This window comes from Columba livia, chromosome 3 (assembly GCF_036013475.1).
Source record: "Columba livia isolate bColLiv1 breed racing homer chromosome 3, bColLiv1.pat.W.v2, whole genome shotgun sequence".
Taxonomy (NCBI): domain Eukaryota; kingdom Metazoa; phylum Chordata; class Aves; order Columbiformes; family Columbidae; genus Columba; species Columba livia.
Window position 1 is genome coordinate 55210689 of NC_088604.1, and position 18270 is coordinate 55228958.

At 38.7% G+C, this 18270-nt stretch overlaps 1 protein-coding gene across 2 annotated transcripts in view; it reads left to right on the plus strand.

Annotated features, from left to right (window-relative positions):
- Positions 1-18270, plus strand: part of NKAIN2 (sodium/potassium transporting ATPase interacting 2) — a 547535-nt gene that overhangs the window by 498055 nt on the left and 31210 nt on the right. The gene's annotated exons all lie outside the window — the stretch shown is intronic.

Genomic DNA, 18270 nt, shown 5'->3' on the forward strand with positions numbered 1-18270 from the left:
CTTAGAAAGGGAGGTAATAAGTTAGCTGCTACTCTGCTATAACCTTGTGGTAAACTCCTTGGCTTATGTGGATGGAAAAAAAAAAAATAAATTCATTTGAATTATTTATTTTTGTTGACTTGAAGGTGCATGTTGGAAAGACAGTTCGTATTTATCAGTTCTGATGAAGAGCTGGACAATTGGTACTACATACAGACCAGCTTCTACTACGCAGGTTTTACTGTAGGTAATTTGGATCTTACAAGTGGTTCAAGAAGTTGCTATATCATTTTGTGTGTTCAGCTTTCTGCTGATGCACTCTTTCAGTTCCATACAATGCCTGTGTCACATCCATTTACATTTTTCTCCATAGTAAGGACAGAAATATCAAGCAAACACAGCAGGAAACTTTTTTTTTTTTTTAATGCTACTGTATATACTGAGCTTTCCTTGACCCTGTGTTTTAATATTTACCTAACTAGCTACTAAACTAAAGCTGGACATAAAGCCTAGATGACATCAATGTTTAATATTGGTGTGCCATGATACTAGAACCTTTAAAGAGTGATGACTAGATGTTGTCAGGCTGTTTTTCCCATAACATCTTTTTCACCACAGTTAGTCTGAAGAGGAAAATGCATTCCCTGTATATAGGAACTCATTAACTGTAAGAAGCAGGCAGAATGAAGCAACAAGTATGGCCCATCTCTTCACACCAAAATCTGTCCTACTTCTCACACATGTGCACATACATATGTGTGCACACACACATATATCCTCTACAGAAAAACATTTTAAAACAGCAAATATCTAGCAAGTACTTTCACCATTTTTAGATCCTCTATTGAAAAGTGGCAGGGGAAGCAAAAGGCTGTCTGAAAGGACATCTTAGTATCCCTGGAAAAAAAAAGAAGTGGAGGAAATACTACAATTTATACGGAGCACCATCTATTTTATGCACAGTACAAATGAATTAACAGCTCGCAGAGTAAGGTGAATGCAAATGCTGGAGACCTAACTTCCAACCAAGAGGAAAGATACATCCTTACACAGATGCAAAGAAGATCTCAAATGTGGTCAGTGGAAAAATGTGAAAAGAAGCTAGGCCCTTCACCCATCTGACTGGTCCCAGTTGTGTAGCACTTACTTGCACTAGTTTGTATTAGTATTCAGGAGACCATTTATCTCAGCAAGGCTGTCTCCGGAAAGTAAATATTACTGTAAGTGGGGGGATTTGCAGAATAATAGTAATAATAATCATCATACTAATGCTATGTGTTTTGAGTATGTTGGCAACCCTTTGGATCACAGGTGTTGAAAGGCTTAAGTGAGTGTGCTTGTAGGGTACATCTATGTTCATAATAAGAGAGGGCCAGAGAGAGCATTCAGGCATTAGACTCCTGATAAATTACATTACTTATTTTTCAGCTTATGCCCTGCTTCTGTTTTGAGTACTCCCACAAGCAATTTCTATGACAGCACTTGCACACATTTCTGGAAATGATCGGTCCTTACAGAGACCTCTCCCAAAAGACAGGACGGTTAAGACAGCACCATGTTTAGTTCCTTCAGGCTTACGCAGTTTCCCAGTGTTATCCCCAGGTGTTTAGATCCCTCAGGCAGCCCCCCATACCTTCCCGCTACATCCAAGAGACACAACACAATCCTCAGTTCTATGTCCCGTAATAGTTTGCAGAGTTAAGGATAAGATGAAAGGAAGGGAACATCTCAACAAAGACATCGAAATCAAACAAGAATATTTTCTATCTCTTCTCTGCCTTGCCACCTTCACTATAAGAAAAACTTGAATGGGTGTGATATGACACAGCCATTTTATGGTACAGCAACTGTATAGAAGGCAAAAATCTCGCTCTGTTGGGCTGTGACACAGCCCTTATAGTTTCAGATGTTTTGAGCTGAAAAAAAGAGAAGATGGTATTGCCTGAGAGCTGTAAGTCCCACCACATAGGACTCATAGGAGACTCACTTAAGTGCTACACAGCCTGCACACAGCCCCTGTGCTGGAGCATCACCAAAGTGCTATGGACATCAGCCAGCCTATACAATTTGGCCTTGAAGAAAGAGACTGGCCCATGGCCCTTTCCTGTTTCACAACATAGCCACAGCCAGAGTATCTTGCCATGCATCATTAATTACCCAGGTCCCAATAATGTGCTCTAGTTTATTCAGATAAAATACTTCCAGTTCTTTAGGCAGTGCAGTGCCTCTGCCTCATTAGTGTAGTCTTATTCCATGAGCGACTTGATTTATGTCACTGTACAACTCTCTGTCACTGCTATCTCTACAGTTCACTTCTTTTAATACATTTCATGAAGGCCACTTGCTGATGAGGGAGGTCTCCACCAGCGGTGTCCTGCCCCAGTGTACTCGTAGCCTTCAGTCTCTGCACCTGATCTTTTCATAAGGGCAAATGCCTGGCACATGGGTTATATGGTGATTGGTGGAGAGGAGCTGTGTTTGCCTCAGGCAACCTTCTGCCGGCCGTACAATGCTTATTTTGAAATTTCGTCCCTCTGCACATTTCATACTAATCCACAGCCCTCTGTAGAATAGAGGAGTCAGGATGATTATGCTCTGTAAAATATGAAAAACTAAAAGAAAAGGAAGCAGTAAAAGAAGGAGTCAAGGTGACATGTTCCCTCACTCTCTTCTCTTTGCCCTATATTAACACTATATTAACACTCCCAGGTGTTCTTCATCTTCTTTAAATCCTCTACATTTTGTTTCAGAGGTATATTTTAAGATATTATTTTCTTCCTCTTTGGAGATTTCAGTGCAATTCCTGACATAAGGGTTGAAGCTTTTGTGGTGTGCCTTCTTTCCCCATATTTCCATATTAAATATTAAACCAAGGTCTAGAGTAAGTTGGTTACTCCTCTCCTGGGATTCTTTGAATTTAATTCAGCACATACAAATAGCAATGCAAATTACATATCTAGTGAATTAGGTGTAGTAAAAATGGTGTAATATGCAACATGCTACTTATTACTGAATGTGAAAGTTGAAGTTAATTTACTGAAGAAGAAAATAGTAAAGGAAATCATAATACAGTTGAAGGTAATTGTACTCCACTGTACCTAAGTGAGCTACATACTAATTGCAAATGCTTTCCTATCACTATAGGTTTCTCTGCTATTCTTCCACTAAAGCAAAGTGTTCATTTTTCCCCATTTTCAGAATTAATTTCTTTCACAAATACTACTAGATACTAAAATTGTTGTGTACCAATACTGCATGAACCATATTAGAGTCACAACTCATGAAGCCCAAAGAAAATGCTGTTATCTAGCTTGACCTCCTACATTACACAGGACATAAAGATTCCCTGAATTAATTCCTGCCTGAACTACAGTTAAAAATATGTTTAATCTTGATCTTAAAATGCTCCATGATGGAAAGCTCATCACAACTGTTGTTAAGTTTTACCTTCAGCTTTCTTCCTTGTCTACACTTCTCCTTTTCAGTCCAGATGCTTACAATACATTTATCAGAGAAAATGCAGCATCCTGTCATTAGCAATATTTTGCTTCCTATTTTTATGATTTGTGATGAAATATAATCTCCTTTGCTTAGCTAACCTGCTTATCTCCTCCCTACTTCGTGAGCTACTTATATTCCTATCCCTCTAATCATTCTCACGGTTCTTCTTAGAACCTTCTCCATTTTTTCAAAATCCTTTTTGGTGTGCAGACATCAAAAAATGTTTTGAAAACTAGTGTGAGTGGCACCACTGTCAAATACAGACAAAATCTAACGTTCTCATTTAGACTCAGAGTCCCCATATAAATAACCACAGAGCACACTATCTGTTTAAACTCAGTGTGAAATTGGTAATGCACATTGAACTAGTTTCACGATATGAACCACAGGTCTGGAGTCAATACTCCACAGGCACCCCATCTGTGAGCCAGGCTTTCCCACCTCTCTGTGCTCAAACACTTTATTTGTTCGTACTTGGAATAACAAGAGGTTCAGATTGATTTGAAGGAGTGTCAGTTCTCTAGTCTTTGATATTCTAAGTTCATTTGATTTTTAAGACTCTTGCAGGCAATACAGAAACTCTGAACCTCCTACTTTGTTCTGCTAGAGTAGGATTAACCTCAAATCACCATGCTTCAGCTGTCTAAAAGTTAGTATCTAGCCAAATCTAGATAGCATGAGGCTTCTTTCCCAGTTGTGGAGAAAAATAGACAAGATTCATCCCAACTTGATTTAGATTATTTATATGCCTGAAATAGTTGGGAATATTTGTTCACTCTATAGGTGCCTGTCTCTCACCAATGACTACACAGGGCACCATTAGTTTTCACAATCATGGGGGAAAAAGGAAGATAATTTTAATTGTTGTCAATTATATTGGTGATTCTGGAGGGGAAAATTTCAGAAGCGGTTGGAATAATGCTGATCAAGTGAAACTTGAGGGCAAAACTGAGGTCTGACATTTCTATCATGGTCATTCCACTATATCACAAAGGAAAAAGCAAGCAAGAATATTTGGCTTTTAAAAGAAACATCAACACATTGTTATTCCATTAATCCCTCACTAAGCACAGAGCTTGCCTTGATATTACCTTACTGTTTTTGGAAAAGTGTATGATTTGTTACAAAGGTGGTATAACTGGAAAGTATTTCAAAGTTAGTATGTGTACCACAGTCATTAAGTTCAAACAACATGTTACATTAAGGTTAGATCTAAATACTGTTACTGTTCAACACCACAGTGTACTTGTGACTAGATTATGTCTGTCCACATGTAATGTAGTGGGTGACTGGGGTAAAAATGGAATTGATGGAAATAGCACAAGAATTCACTAGATAGATGGCTAATAGAAACTATATGACCATGATTGTTGCTGCCTGATAGCAGAGAACACAGTAGTTGACCTATGTAAGACAAAAAATATTATATTAGAATACAGAACCTTGCCATAATAACATGTCAAAACCAATATCAGTGTGAAGAAGCTATAGATAATGAGAGCCTGTATGTGAAAGATGCAAATGATGACCCTAAACTGATTGAACAAAAATATTATCAGGTAAGAACCTCAGTGGTGAAAGACTGTGCCTGATGAGGCAGCAGCAAGGACAATGAAGCCAACTGCACTTCCTAGTGTACTCAATAAGACCTCAAGATCAAGTAAATCAATATAGGAATGAAGAAAAAATATGCCATCATCAGGACTGTCATATATGGTACTGAAATATAATGACCTAGAAAGAATACTAAAAGGAATTTGGAAGGGTGTGTCCAAAAGAACACAGAGGAGAGTTAGGATGACTCTGTCATATTAAAATCAGATGCTTTAGAAGTCATTATCCAGATTCCATGTTGAAGTTGCATGGGATGGCTTGGCCAAATGATCAGAATGAGGAACAAAAGGATCCCAGAGCAGACTTTTGTGCTAGATGCCATCCTCCAGACAAAATAGATAACTTCATGAATCATGCGATTAACATGTCTCTGAACACCAGTAGAACTTCACATCTGTTTGCTGCCCAGTTCTTTAAAGTCTTCCTTCATAGCTAGATTGCTGCATGCTGAAGATCAGAATGCAATTCAGAGGCAAGCACCAGCTAATCAGGCACATATTAAGCTCAAAGTCTAACACCTTATAGTGGAATTACGCCTTCAGTGGCCATTCTGTGGGTTTTTAATGAGAAACTTGTGACCACCCAGGCTTTCCGGGCACATAAACAGGCACCTGCCTCTGCAAATGTGCTGCTTTCAGTGGAACACCAGGCATCTGATAATGTGAACAAAGAACTGTGAAAGCTGTGAAAAAAAGATTTCTGCTCTCATATGCCCAGAATGAGCTCAGACCTAAGCACACATTTATCTCTTCCCTTCTGATGTCCCGGTTTCCACAGAAAAAACAGTCTAGGCAAACGTGCTAAGCCATGCTTGTCTCAACCAGGTTCCCAGTCATTCAAATGGAGACTAGACAAAATGGTCATTTAGACCCAACCTGTAGCACTTTCGAAAATAAGATGTTTCTGCCCTAAAAAATTTGGGGTTTGAAGTCTGTTGACATTTTTAACTTTAGTTTTAACCTATTTCTTCAGTATAATTAATGTACTGGATCTACTTCAGTTCTTTGGGAAACAGAGACCTGATTATTGGACCTGTGTCAACTCTGGTCTGTCGACATCCAAGTAAAGGATCTCATTCATTTGGATAGCATGTTCATAGGTCAAATCTTGCAAATTGTACCTTTTATTTCTATTAAGGCGTGCTTCCACTCCAGTCCCTGTTCACTAAATGTTTGGATGCTTTGGCATTTGTGGAAAATGTTGGTTTTCAGTCTCAGTTTTCTTTTCCTCCATTTTCTATAACTCTAAATTTATTCTACAATGTCTCTGGCCTTCCAGTGGACTTGCATACCTAATGTGTTATACCTTGTGCTTTTCTGTGTTCATGCTGCAGACCTGTGTTACTGCAAATTGACGATTTATTGCCCACTAATACTGTACTGTACATTTTCCAAGAACTGTGTTTCCTTCTTGAGCATTCAAAAGATAGTGTTTGTGTTTTACTCCACTAAACATGAGTGAAAAATCAAACAGATCTATGAGTTTATGAAAGTTTAGCTCAACTGTAACAAGAACCTTCCACAAAGATAAGGTCGTTTATTTTAAATCTTAGATCAAACAATATATACATATCTTCAGAATTACAATAACCTTCCCAGTGATGTGCATGACATTTAACAAAGTAATAGAGAATAATTGGGATAGAATTGTTAAAATACAATTGTTTCCTCCCCAGCAAAAAGTTTCAGGGTCTATTCACCTGATTAGCTAGGATTATCAAGAATGGTTATGATTTAATTGGCATTTTCTTGACTTTGTCTGTGTGGACAAAAAACAACTATTGCTGTGTAGTCCTTACTATCAGATAGGATAAAATAGATGGCTAAACTGATAGATGCTTATAAAAGATAAAATTTTGTCAAAAGCTCTCAAATCCTGCTTTCAAAATTCATTCATGCACTTCTGCATGTAAAGGTCATCAGTGAGGTCATAAGTTCCTTGGTCAATTTATAAATGGATTCCTGTGTCAGGTTTACTTTATATAAAATACTTGCCATCTCTGCACAATTTTTTTCTCTTATGGAGGTATAAATGTGGAAGAACTTGCTAAACTTTTTGTCTAAATAACAGAGCAGAATTTGATAAAATGAATTGCTAGTTTCTTCCAAATACATGGCCGATAGGAGTAATCACTTTTCACAGTGATTCGTAACAGCAGGACATACATATTTTTGCTTCAATTATCATCTCTGGCAACTTGTCACTGCGGAAGGCAGAAGTCCAAAGTAGCTGGTAAGAGCTGCCCACTAGCTCAGAGCAAAGTTTTTCCACACAGAATCATCAACACTTTTTCAGATTCTGTCTTCACGCCTTCTAACAGAGACCTATTTCAACGTTTATCTAGCAATGCAAAGGTATTCAGGAATTATATTTGCTGAATATGTTACATTTCAGATGATTAAGGTAAAGTTTGGGTGCTCCAGTTGTGAGATACACAATGGCACCAGGAAAGATGAGGATGCTGACACTAACTGGTTAGTGAAGATACCCGGTTTGTCTACTTTTCAGAAACAAATATCCTAGCTCAGTAATGTTGCAATTCCCTAGTAGCTATTGACCTGATAATCATACAGTCATTCCAAATAACTGACTTAACCTCTTTACCAATGGGTTTTGATGAAGCAGAATGTCTTCATGCTCTACCAGAATACATATCTAGACATGGGGACAAACTGTAGTGTCTCTTATTGTGTCAATAGATGGTTTAAGGTGATGTAACAGAGATGTAAAGAAGATGTAAGCAGAGAGTTGTGGACATGTCTCCTAATTTCCAGTATTTTGTTATTCACATTAGATTATGTACTCTGCCATTAGGGTACCAGTGAAAAATGAAGGGCAGCTCAGCATGCCTGTGTACACTCAAGCTCCTGGTTTCTTTTTCCATCTTTGCTAGAAACACTTCCTTCCCCTTTAACAACAGACTTCATGCCTTAAAATACTGGATCATTTTTCTCCAATCAGTTCTCCAGTGCGTTATACTGCAATTAATCATCTTCATCTTTTTTTGGAATATTCTACTGATGCTTCCTAGTAGGTACGACTTTGCTGCTGACTAAGATCATGTATCTGGATATTTGAAAAGGGGCTAAATCACAGACAAAATTCCAGATGAAAGCTATTGATTTTGAAACATGATTAGAACTGTCCTGCAACAAGACATTTTTTGTTCCTTCTTCTGAGAGGTCTGTCTCAATCACTATGCATATTTTCCCTAAAACCCTTATACCACTTTGATTAATTTTTGAAGATATCAATAGAACTTTGCCCAATTACGGTGGATATATAAGAAACCAGGGAAAAAGTTTCTCATTAAATATTATGTGGTTTGGCTTTACACTGTGTTTAGTGTTGTTATGCAGCTGCACATCTTGGCTGTCTTCAAAGATGTCTGTGCAATTTGGACCTGTTGCACAGTGTTGTATTGCATTGTCTCATGTCTCGCCAATTAAATAAACCTTCCTTCCCTTTATTCTGCCAAGACAATGGAACCAGATGAAATAAGATCATACTTCTCAATTTTGGCACTGAGCTGGTGATGTAGGGGAACCAAACATCTAAGAATCATTTCTTCTCTGATGCTCAGTGGGATATAACACTATCATTTATTTTTCAAAGACTTGGTGCATCTGTTCGAGTCAATAACTCAAAATCTCTATCTAACAAAGACTGTCTGACAGAGCTGAGCCTAAGAATTAAAAAAAAAAAAAAAAACTACAAAAATTAAATATAAACAATATTAAAAACAAAGCATTGACACATTGCTGTTATTCTTTGCAGAGTACTCTAATATAATGGATTAGTAACAATGTAGAAGAGAATACATAACTGTAACACTGTTCATGCTTTCTATCCAAAATCTCAAACAATAAGTCATAATGGTGACTGGAAACTTACAGTGCCTTGGTGAAACAGACACTATTTTCTCCATTTTACAAATTTTGTAAGGGCGGGGTGGGGAAAATCATTGCACTGTTTTGAGGCTCGTCACAGGGAGCACCATTCTGCGTCACAGAAGCAGGAGCTTCTGGAGGCAAGAAGAAAGGCAGAGAATTTTCAGGGACAAAGAAGGAAAACAGCTGCTGTACCAGCATGGTTGGTACTGTGTGCACTGCTGCCAGAGCAGAAGGAAAAGGTCTATGGCCTTTTCTCTCATTTCTTGCAGTCCATTACCAGTGTGGAGGCTGGATGGAGATTGTCCTTCTCTGATGGCGCAGAAGCTTCCCCTCACCTATCCTGTAGGGACCAAGGCATCCCAATCTGCCACAGGATCAGTTGCCCTGAGTGACCTGTGCCTGAAACAGGAGATAGAACTGCAGCCCACAAAGCTCACATTTCTCATGAAGACTAACGTGTCAAAGTACTGCTGATGCTTGTGCTCTTCCTACCGGAGGAGCTTCTGCATCAGCATGTTAAATAGCCTCTTACTGAGACCTAGGTAAGAGATGTATGCTAGCTACTGAGATCCATGCAGAGCTTCAGAGCTTCAAGCTGATAATCACTGCTTTAGAGGATGAGAGATGTGCCTGGTTCAGATGAAACATTTAGTTTTAAATGGGCATCTGATGTCTGCCGATGGCAGAGGTCTAATTTAGACTTCCTTGATCACCGTGGCTGGCACACTCCCAGGTACTGCATTACATTAACAAGGTTCATAAACTGTCAGATATAACTCATCCACTTAACTCTCTGCAATGAGGTACTGACTCTGAGGACACGGCCTTTCCGAGAATGTTCTCTCTTCATAATTCGTCATCCCCCCCAAAATGCCTCATGTGATATGAAGTTACTGGAATCTTCAGCTAAAAGGATCAGGTTTTTTTTGGTCACACATAGTGTAGGATTTATTAATATGTCTTCTGCCACCCCAGGCAGTGACTGGGACCTTTGCCATCAAGCTATTACAATTCAGGCAAAGGAGACGACTATTTTCATGCTGAATAAACACAGAAGTGATTCCCTGCCCTTCAGCAGAAGGGCTGTAAGGGGGAAGGTGCCTTTGGCCATGGAATTCAAACTGTCCTTCTGCTTGGAGGCTCTAGAGAGCATGGCTCTTCATACCAGCCTAGGCTGCATGCTGTGATATTCCTTTAAACTCTCCAGTGGTTCTCCTTTTGCAGGAAAGGTCTCACAAAGCACTTTGGCATTTGCTTTTCAAAGCCTGCTTAGCTGATTTTGCTGAATAGAAAAGGTAGCACTGAAACCTATCTTTTATTATAGATTACAAGGGTGGAAAAAGCCTGCAATAGGCTAGTGCTGAGAGGAAAAATAGCATTGAAACATGAACTGAGTTCAGTTGCTTTAAACATTAGATGCCACAGGAAGAGGTTTTATTGACCTTGAAACCCCCCTGACACTTGACGCTATTATACTCTGCATCTAGAGCAAAATGTTTGTGCTAAGCAATGCATTTGCTAGATGTACAGATTCTAGGGAGATGCAATGATGTGGAGCACCCCATGCAGTCTGCTTTGTATTTTCACTGAGATACCTCTCTTTCCTTACTCCAGAGCATGAGGCTTGAGGGAGCTAGTTGGCTAAGTTCATTCTTCCTCACCTTCCTTACATGCATTACCAGAGAGAGAGGCTATCCTATCAGATATCCCACCTTCCCATCTTGTGCACACGCACAGACATCCACAGAGCACAGGAAAACCTCCCCCGACTTAGTCACCTTCTTGGCAGCTCTGTTACTGATGACACTGTCAAAGAGTCTGTCTACTCCTCTGCTGTTTAGTCCACAATTCCCACTGTGCTTGTAAATTACTATTAATGTATTTTAATAATCAATCAAGGTTTAGGTTTTATCACTTCAGGCCCTATTCATCTAGATCACACCCCCTAGAGCTTTTCCTATCAATGTCTTATTTGGTTTTATTTTTCATAAGTTAAAGTAATTAACTTGACTGTTCAGGTTGCTGAAAAGCTGCTTCAGCTGGGCTGTACACTTTGCATACCGTACATCAAACTGCCTTGTCAACATAACCATCACCAGCCATCATAGGAACGTTTCAATCAGAGCATTATTAGGCTGTTACACCATGATCACCACCATGAAGCCAGTGTAGTGCCTAAGCTGTCATGTACCATGAAACTTCCTGATCCTGCGACCACCATCAGAGCCTTCAAATAAACAGCAGTTCATCACAGGGAAAATAAACAGCATCACAGGGAAAGAGTTAGTTGTTACTGGAAAGTCTCACCTCTGGTGAAATGTTTTGGCTCTTGCCATTTATGTGACAGCATTTCTCTAACTTAATCTATCAGGTAATGTTGGAGAATGACAAATTACCTGTGCTTCCTTTCTGAACTTTTATGCTATGGTTTTCATGGTTGACCACAATTCTGAGAAACTGGCAGACACAACAACATATTACTGCCTTTCTCATCCTCTACTCACTCTCCACTGAATGCTTCTGTTTCCCAGATCCGAGGTCCTGGTGTTCACACTCACATCATCGAGGTTCACTTGCCATATGGGTGCCTCAACATGGCAGGGTGGGTTTTCACTGAACAGAAGCACTCGTATGTGTTTGTTTATAAGGCATTCAGAGTTCTCTTGTAGCATCAAAATATTTCCCCCTATACAATCTGCACAAACTTCAAATACACATATTTTTTCCCACTGTCCCTCGAAAGAGTGAGTAGCATTGATAATCAACGGTTTCATTAAATGCAGTTCAATTTAAAATGCTAGGCATTCATTTGGTGGGCTGTGAGCAGTCTGTGGCTTTGTGAGGTCTGTGACATAAAGAACCAGTTTTTCTTATCCTAATCCTATGGCTGTCTGGAAAAGGTGGCACAGAGTCAGACATAATGATAAGAAAAGCTACTGCTGCCAAAGGCAGTCAGATACCAAAGCCAGATGATTAAACCTCCGCAAAGCATTCCCAGAAGAGGGAAAAAAGGTCCAAAGTTTTTTTCCGTAAAAGTTTTCTTGCTATAACACCTTCAGAGCAAAGCCCACATACAGACACATATGCATTTTTGCTTTAATAAACCATTCCTACTATTAACAGAATGACCAGAATGATACATATATTAAAGCTTTTTTGTTGTCATTGTCGTTGTTTCAGCTTCATTCTTTGTTTTGTTGTTTTGCTGTTGCTGACTGGATAGAGGCAGCTGGTTTTCTTTTAAAAATAAATGGGGTGATTTTTCCCAATATACATGGCTCTAATGGCTAAATCCCTTTGATGTGAACAGCAGTCACTGCACACTGTTGACCCCTGTACAACCAGAGCTCTGTTCTAACAATGACAAGTTGGCTTTCAGAGCTACACCATGAGAAGAAACAGAGCAATAGACTTTTCCACTTTCAGGGCTTCCCATAGCCTCAGTTTGATGGAATTAACAAAAGTATGTAACCAAATATATCCTTTAACACTAATCAAGTGAGAAAATGTAAAGCAAAGACAATTCGACAAAAAGGCAAAAGCAAAAACTAGAACTTTGCTAGTTTTTATTGTAACAAGGGTTTTTTGTTTTTGTTTTTTTTTTTAACATTAATGCCTTCAGCCTGCACTGAGAGATGTGCACTTGAGCTGCACCCAGTCCCTGCTGAATGCAGCTGCTGGACAATTTCCCCCTGGCTTCCCAGCCCTATTGTTGCTCTGACCTGTGATCTGGGATCAATGCAAGTCATCCTGCTGTGGCCTCCCTTCTGCCCCTTGAGACACACCTGCATCAGTTTCCTGAGGGAATCCAGCAGAGTCTCAGCTGGGGCATTTCACCTGTGGGGGCAGGGATGCAAAGTTCAGCACTGATCCTGAATCTACGAGATGCTATACAGTTCAGTTCGCACAGAGGTCATCAATAAGAGATCTCTGGTTCCATGTCATACAAGCTGCTAGTCCCTATATTTTGAGTTTTCTTTGATGTCTGGAGGGGAAAACGGACATCCTACTCTTTAGCTGTGAGATTAAGTCATGGAAAAGTGCCAAATATCATGTGGTTATCAAAAGCATCAGTCACACTGAAATACCTAGGAAGAGGGAAGATTTGTAGAAAGTTTTAGGTCAGATTTGCAGAAAAGTCTCATTAAACTTTCAGGAAATTTGGGTCAAGCTGAGTGTCTGTAATACAGCTTCAAAACAGGTATCTCTGGCTTTCTACCTTTATTAAAGGTTTGCACAGCTCTTATCTGACAAGCCACAGTACTGTGATTTCCAGTGCCCTGTGGTCTCTTCAATTCATCAGGTGAAAAAGCTTGCCGGGGAACACACTAAGGGAACAGCTGCCCTGAACAAGACTCTCTAGTACCCAGCAGCATACCAAAGGAAAACATTCTAGCTGGTCTTCATGGTGATCTTCAAGTGCTTTTTCAAAAATAAAATCTCCAAAATATTGAATAGTCCACTGAGAAATAAGAAAGACTTTATGCTAAGCAGCTTCTGAACAGTTGATATAAAAAAGGTTATGATGCACTGGTTGAAATAAATGCAATTTTTATCACACTTCTATTTTCCAAAGTGTCTAGATTTATCTGTATCTATGATTCATGTTTTTACTGTGCCTGCTGGTAAAAAAAAAAAAAAAAAAAAAATAAAGCCTCTGGGGCAATTTTCAGCTTAAGAATGGAAAGAAAAAGAATTTGACAATTACATAGGCTAGGAAATGATGATTTTGGTTTGGTATGGTTTTAAATTTCATGATTACCCATTTGATACTATTGTGGACATGGTAATTTAATGTTGTCTTTTTTTAACAATTATTTTATTTCACGGAATAGAGCTACCTGACCGTACTAATGAATTGTTCTTTCCAGCACAGAGGCAGTTAATTCTGTAAAAAAATTACTGTAAGGCCACACAATCTGCATTCCCCATCAGGAATCTGGCCTGATATCAATAGTTTTTCAATGCTCCTTTTATGATGAAAGATAGTTAAACTTGGAGGAATGACAGAGTTCTCATAATGTTAAATGTAGGCACAAATAAAAGCGCACCTCAACAGAGCAGTTTCTGTGGAACATAGTTTGAGTTTTATATTAAACTCTAGCAATGATGTTACCTTGCCCATGTGGCACTGCTGCAGGCAGGGAAATCATGCTTGAAAAGATTTTTGCAGGGGGCAGCTTTATAACCCACATGACACTGACAATTCTACAGATAATGAGAGAAAGGTCCATGTCTCACCTTTTCTGCTAAATGAGGAGTGTGATTTTTCTCAGAATCAACACACTGGAAGCTTTCTAGATAGTAATTCTCCGGTTCTTCAGTTGCTCATCCTGTATAAACATGTCTCTATATCATATCCATATCTTGCATATATCAGATAGGTAGGTGTGTAACATCACAACTTTGCAATATAAAGTTTCCAGGGCCAAAATTAACCTCCTTGTAATTCTGCATTATTATTGTTTGAACTAGCACTTTTTTTGCTAAGGTCTTAAAACCACAGCGTTTGTATAATCCTGCAAAAACTTAATAATGAAAAGCAAATACACAAGGCTCAGCTGTTTCAGAAGATATTGTAACATCTTTTCATAGGAAAACACAATGGGTTTGTCGGTTTTTAAGTCTAAAGTCCGTTTCTCCTGACAAAGACCAGTTATAGAATAAAACATGTTCATTCAGTGAAGCCAAGACCATATACTATTTCCATAACCCTTAACTCATTCATCTTCATCTTGAGCATTCTCCCCATCATCTTATCCTGCTAGGATCTTACTCACTTTTATTTTCTGTTTCTTTCTTGCTGTCATTCTTTTGTTTCAGGTGTCCAGCTTAATAAAAATTACTGCTAATCATTATCTATATAGATATTGCTTTAAAAGAGGGAAAGGTGGTGGCCTTGACCAGGAATTATGGGTTTTCATATAATAGTCTTTTTCACAAACCTAATGCTATTTGCAATGTAAGAAAACATTAATCTCCATTAAAGAAGTGAGAAAAAATAGTAAGATAGGATTTTGATCAATACTGATTGTGATTAAGTTTGATCACAGTACTTCACATTTTGAGCAAGTCTGAAAGGACACTCACAGAAAACTCAGGATCTGCTAAGGCTCTCTAGCAGTATCACAGGATATCACTGACTTGGGTAGGGAATGTTCTGTCAACTTTTTTGTTTGCCTTGTGTGGCTATAATAAAGCAATAAGATGTATTAACTTGATTCCATAATTAATCTCATTGCCATCTCATTCCATAATTAATCTCTTCAATTAATCTCTTTGGTAGTGCTGTTATATTGCTGATTTATTTTAAGCTTTTTTTTGGCTTCATTTTTTACTTGGCAGAAGGAATTATGGTTTTATCAAGAATAAAAAGTGTTTGAGATCATTATATGTAAAAATGGTCACCAGATGCCATCAAAGTAACACCCAGAGAGCTGGTGCAGAGATGGACAATGAGTCACTTTTAGAAAGAGCAGAGTTCATTTATACTCTCATATGGACTTATCAGGAAAAGTTGTAAAAAGCAGATTTTTTCAAGCTGCAGAAAATGAGGTTCATAAAAGCATGCATGCACTAATCACTATATATATAAATGAGCAGGAGTGTTGTTAATGTTTCCTTCTCCTCTGGAGGCTCATACTACAACATTAAAATGTGAACAGGACAGATGTTGACACCTAATCTCGATGGGTCTGGGATTCAGATCCAATCTTCTGTTTGTTGCACCTATTCCTTTTTATTGCTACATGGTTTGTAAAGGAAAGCTTGGTTAATAAACATTAAGGAAAAAAAAAAAAGTATGCAAAGCAACAAGAATTTTCAAGCTTGATTTCCTAGTTTTAAATTGATTTTCTGACATGGTCCAGCTCCTTCTCTTCTTTACCTCTGAGGACTCATTCCCTTCCTTTTCACATAAGACAAAAATCTTCCTGGGATACTGAATCAGGAAGACTCTATTTAAGCCTCATACTGCACTCAGCACTGCTGCGTTTGAGGTCTTCCCAGGATTATATTAAGTGGTGTGACTAACCTCTATCATTTGGGTTTGCTTTGTTGTTTATTTTTTTCCTCTCACCTTCTTCTCCAGGAGGAGAAGTGTGATCTGTGGAGCATTTTGTTTGGATTTTTTTTCTCTACTTAGGTACATTACAATGTGTTTTTCTTAGAGAAACATGGTCAAAGAAACACATCTTGCACTGTAACAAAGGTGGTAAATTTTGTGAAAGCCCTTCATCCATGTGGAAATTTATTAACGATTTTAACTGACTCATCCTCAAGTAATCTCTGCTGTGTGCATAAATGAGCTGCACCCTTCCTACAAGAAGTCTGAGTCCACCAAAGAGGAAGCATGTTCCTGGTCTCCAGCCCAAAGGTCTCGGTAGTCACCATGGGCTAAGGCCATTTAGCATCCTCAAAATGAACACTGATACTTTCTATGCTGAACCTCAGCTCTCAGTGAATGCCCTCCACTGCTGATGCAATTAGAAGATAAATCTTCAATGCCTGTCACTGGAGCAGAACTAATAAACTGCTTGGTTAAAAAAAAAGATAAAAACTAAAAAACAAATGTGATGTTCAAATTAAAACAAAATTATTATGTGTACCAAGGAGAGAGCTGGATAAATGTGGGAGAAGGGGAGGTTTATTTTATGAACTCTGATTATCTCATGGGAAACAAACTTCCAATTGTATTTAGAACAGAACAATTTCTAGCTTTAAGGCACTCTTTTAATCAGCAAGCTCATCTGATGAAATGCTGTAGGATTTACTTATATATCAAAGGAGTTCCCTAGACATTTAAATGATGTGACTGAATACAATTAAAAGATCAGCTGTAAGCATAGTTCGTGAAACTGTTTGTTTTCTGTGCTTTGTGAGAGAAGTTTAGTTAATAACATGTAAACTTGGGATGTTTTAGCAAGAATTAAAGTATTGAACTGTATCACAAGAAAAGCTTTACTATTGTGATCTACTAGAGATGCAACTATTCAGCTATCTTGGATCTAATGGTCTGTAAAAAGAGAACAGATAAACTCTTAAGCTGGAGTTCACATCCAAGAGTCATTTATGAACAACATTTCTGGGCCTAATTTTTGCTGAGTTAAACCTCATGTAATGTCATTGAAGTCAATAGGGTTATGCAAGACATAGGTCAGGGGAGCAAATTAGCCCTCTGTCTGGAAGCCAAGAAACCAAAGGAAAGAGTGATCCAATACAACAGAGATGAAATGCTGATATTAGCTGAATGCCACTGTTCTTGGTACAGTGTGTTCTTTGTGTCCAGTGGTGAATATTTAATCCTTCCCAGGTGTAAAATCTTCCCAGCAGCACTATGAGGCAGATTTATAATAAATGACAAAATTAATGATTTGGTTCTGTTGTAATGCAGCTTCTGGGCTCCCAACAGGAACTTAAGCTGTTAGCAGACACCATCTATGCTGGCTGAAGTGTGATCTCCAAATCAATTCTTGATCTTTTAAGAAAAGTCTTGGGGCTGGCCTTTTTTTCTTTTTTTTCCTTCAGCCGTCTCTCACCCATACAGATGTTAGAAGACAGCATTCATAGATATGGAGAGCTTTCTGCATAGGAAACTGTCAGAAATACTAAGAAGACCTGTGTAAGAGCTTGAGCAAATCAGGCATGTTCACTGCCTCGAGTACGAAACCACTAGGAAACAGAATGGATTTGTTTGTATTTCATGTATACAAGTAATTTTAAGAGCGCTAAGAACCCAGAATACTTCAATGACTGTTGATGTGCCTGAGATTCACGAAAAAAAACTCTGCAGTAACAGCATTCATAACAATACATGGTCATCTCCTGGATATCACCCTTTTTAATATCTGACCCACTGATTACTTTGACTGAAATTAAGACCATCATTCCCTTCAGTCAGAGATCATGGGTTTTGCACCATGCACACAGAGAGCTCAGTCCTGGCTGAAGCATTTAGGCTTCAGGGAGCTAATTCCCAAAGTCTGCAGTTGGTTTTGCAGCTCGTGAAAATATCTCTGTGGGGTGACCTGTACAGAATAACACTTTTTGACAGCATAGCTCACTTTCCACTACAAAGAGATCAAACAACCTGAATTCTTTTGACGTCCTACCGTGCCAACTTCAGTGATGAGCTAAAGGATAAAAACCAGCTTGTTGGCAATCCATAGAGAAAACTCTGCAGACCTACATGTAAGGGAAGCTGTCTAAAGCATGCAACACGCAGCACATGCTGCTGCTCCAGCCTTTGTTCTGTTGCTTCTGGTATAACTTCTCAGTGATGTCA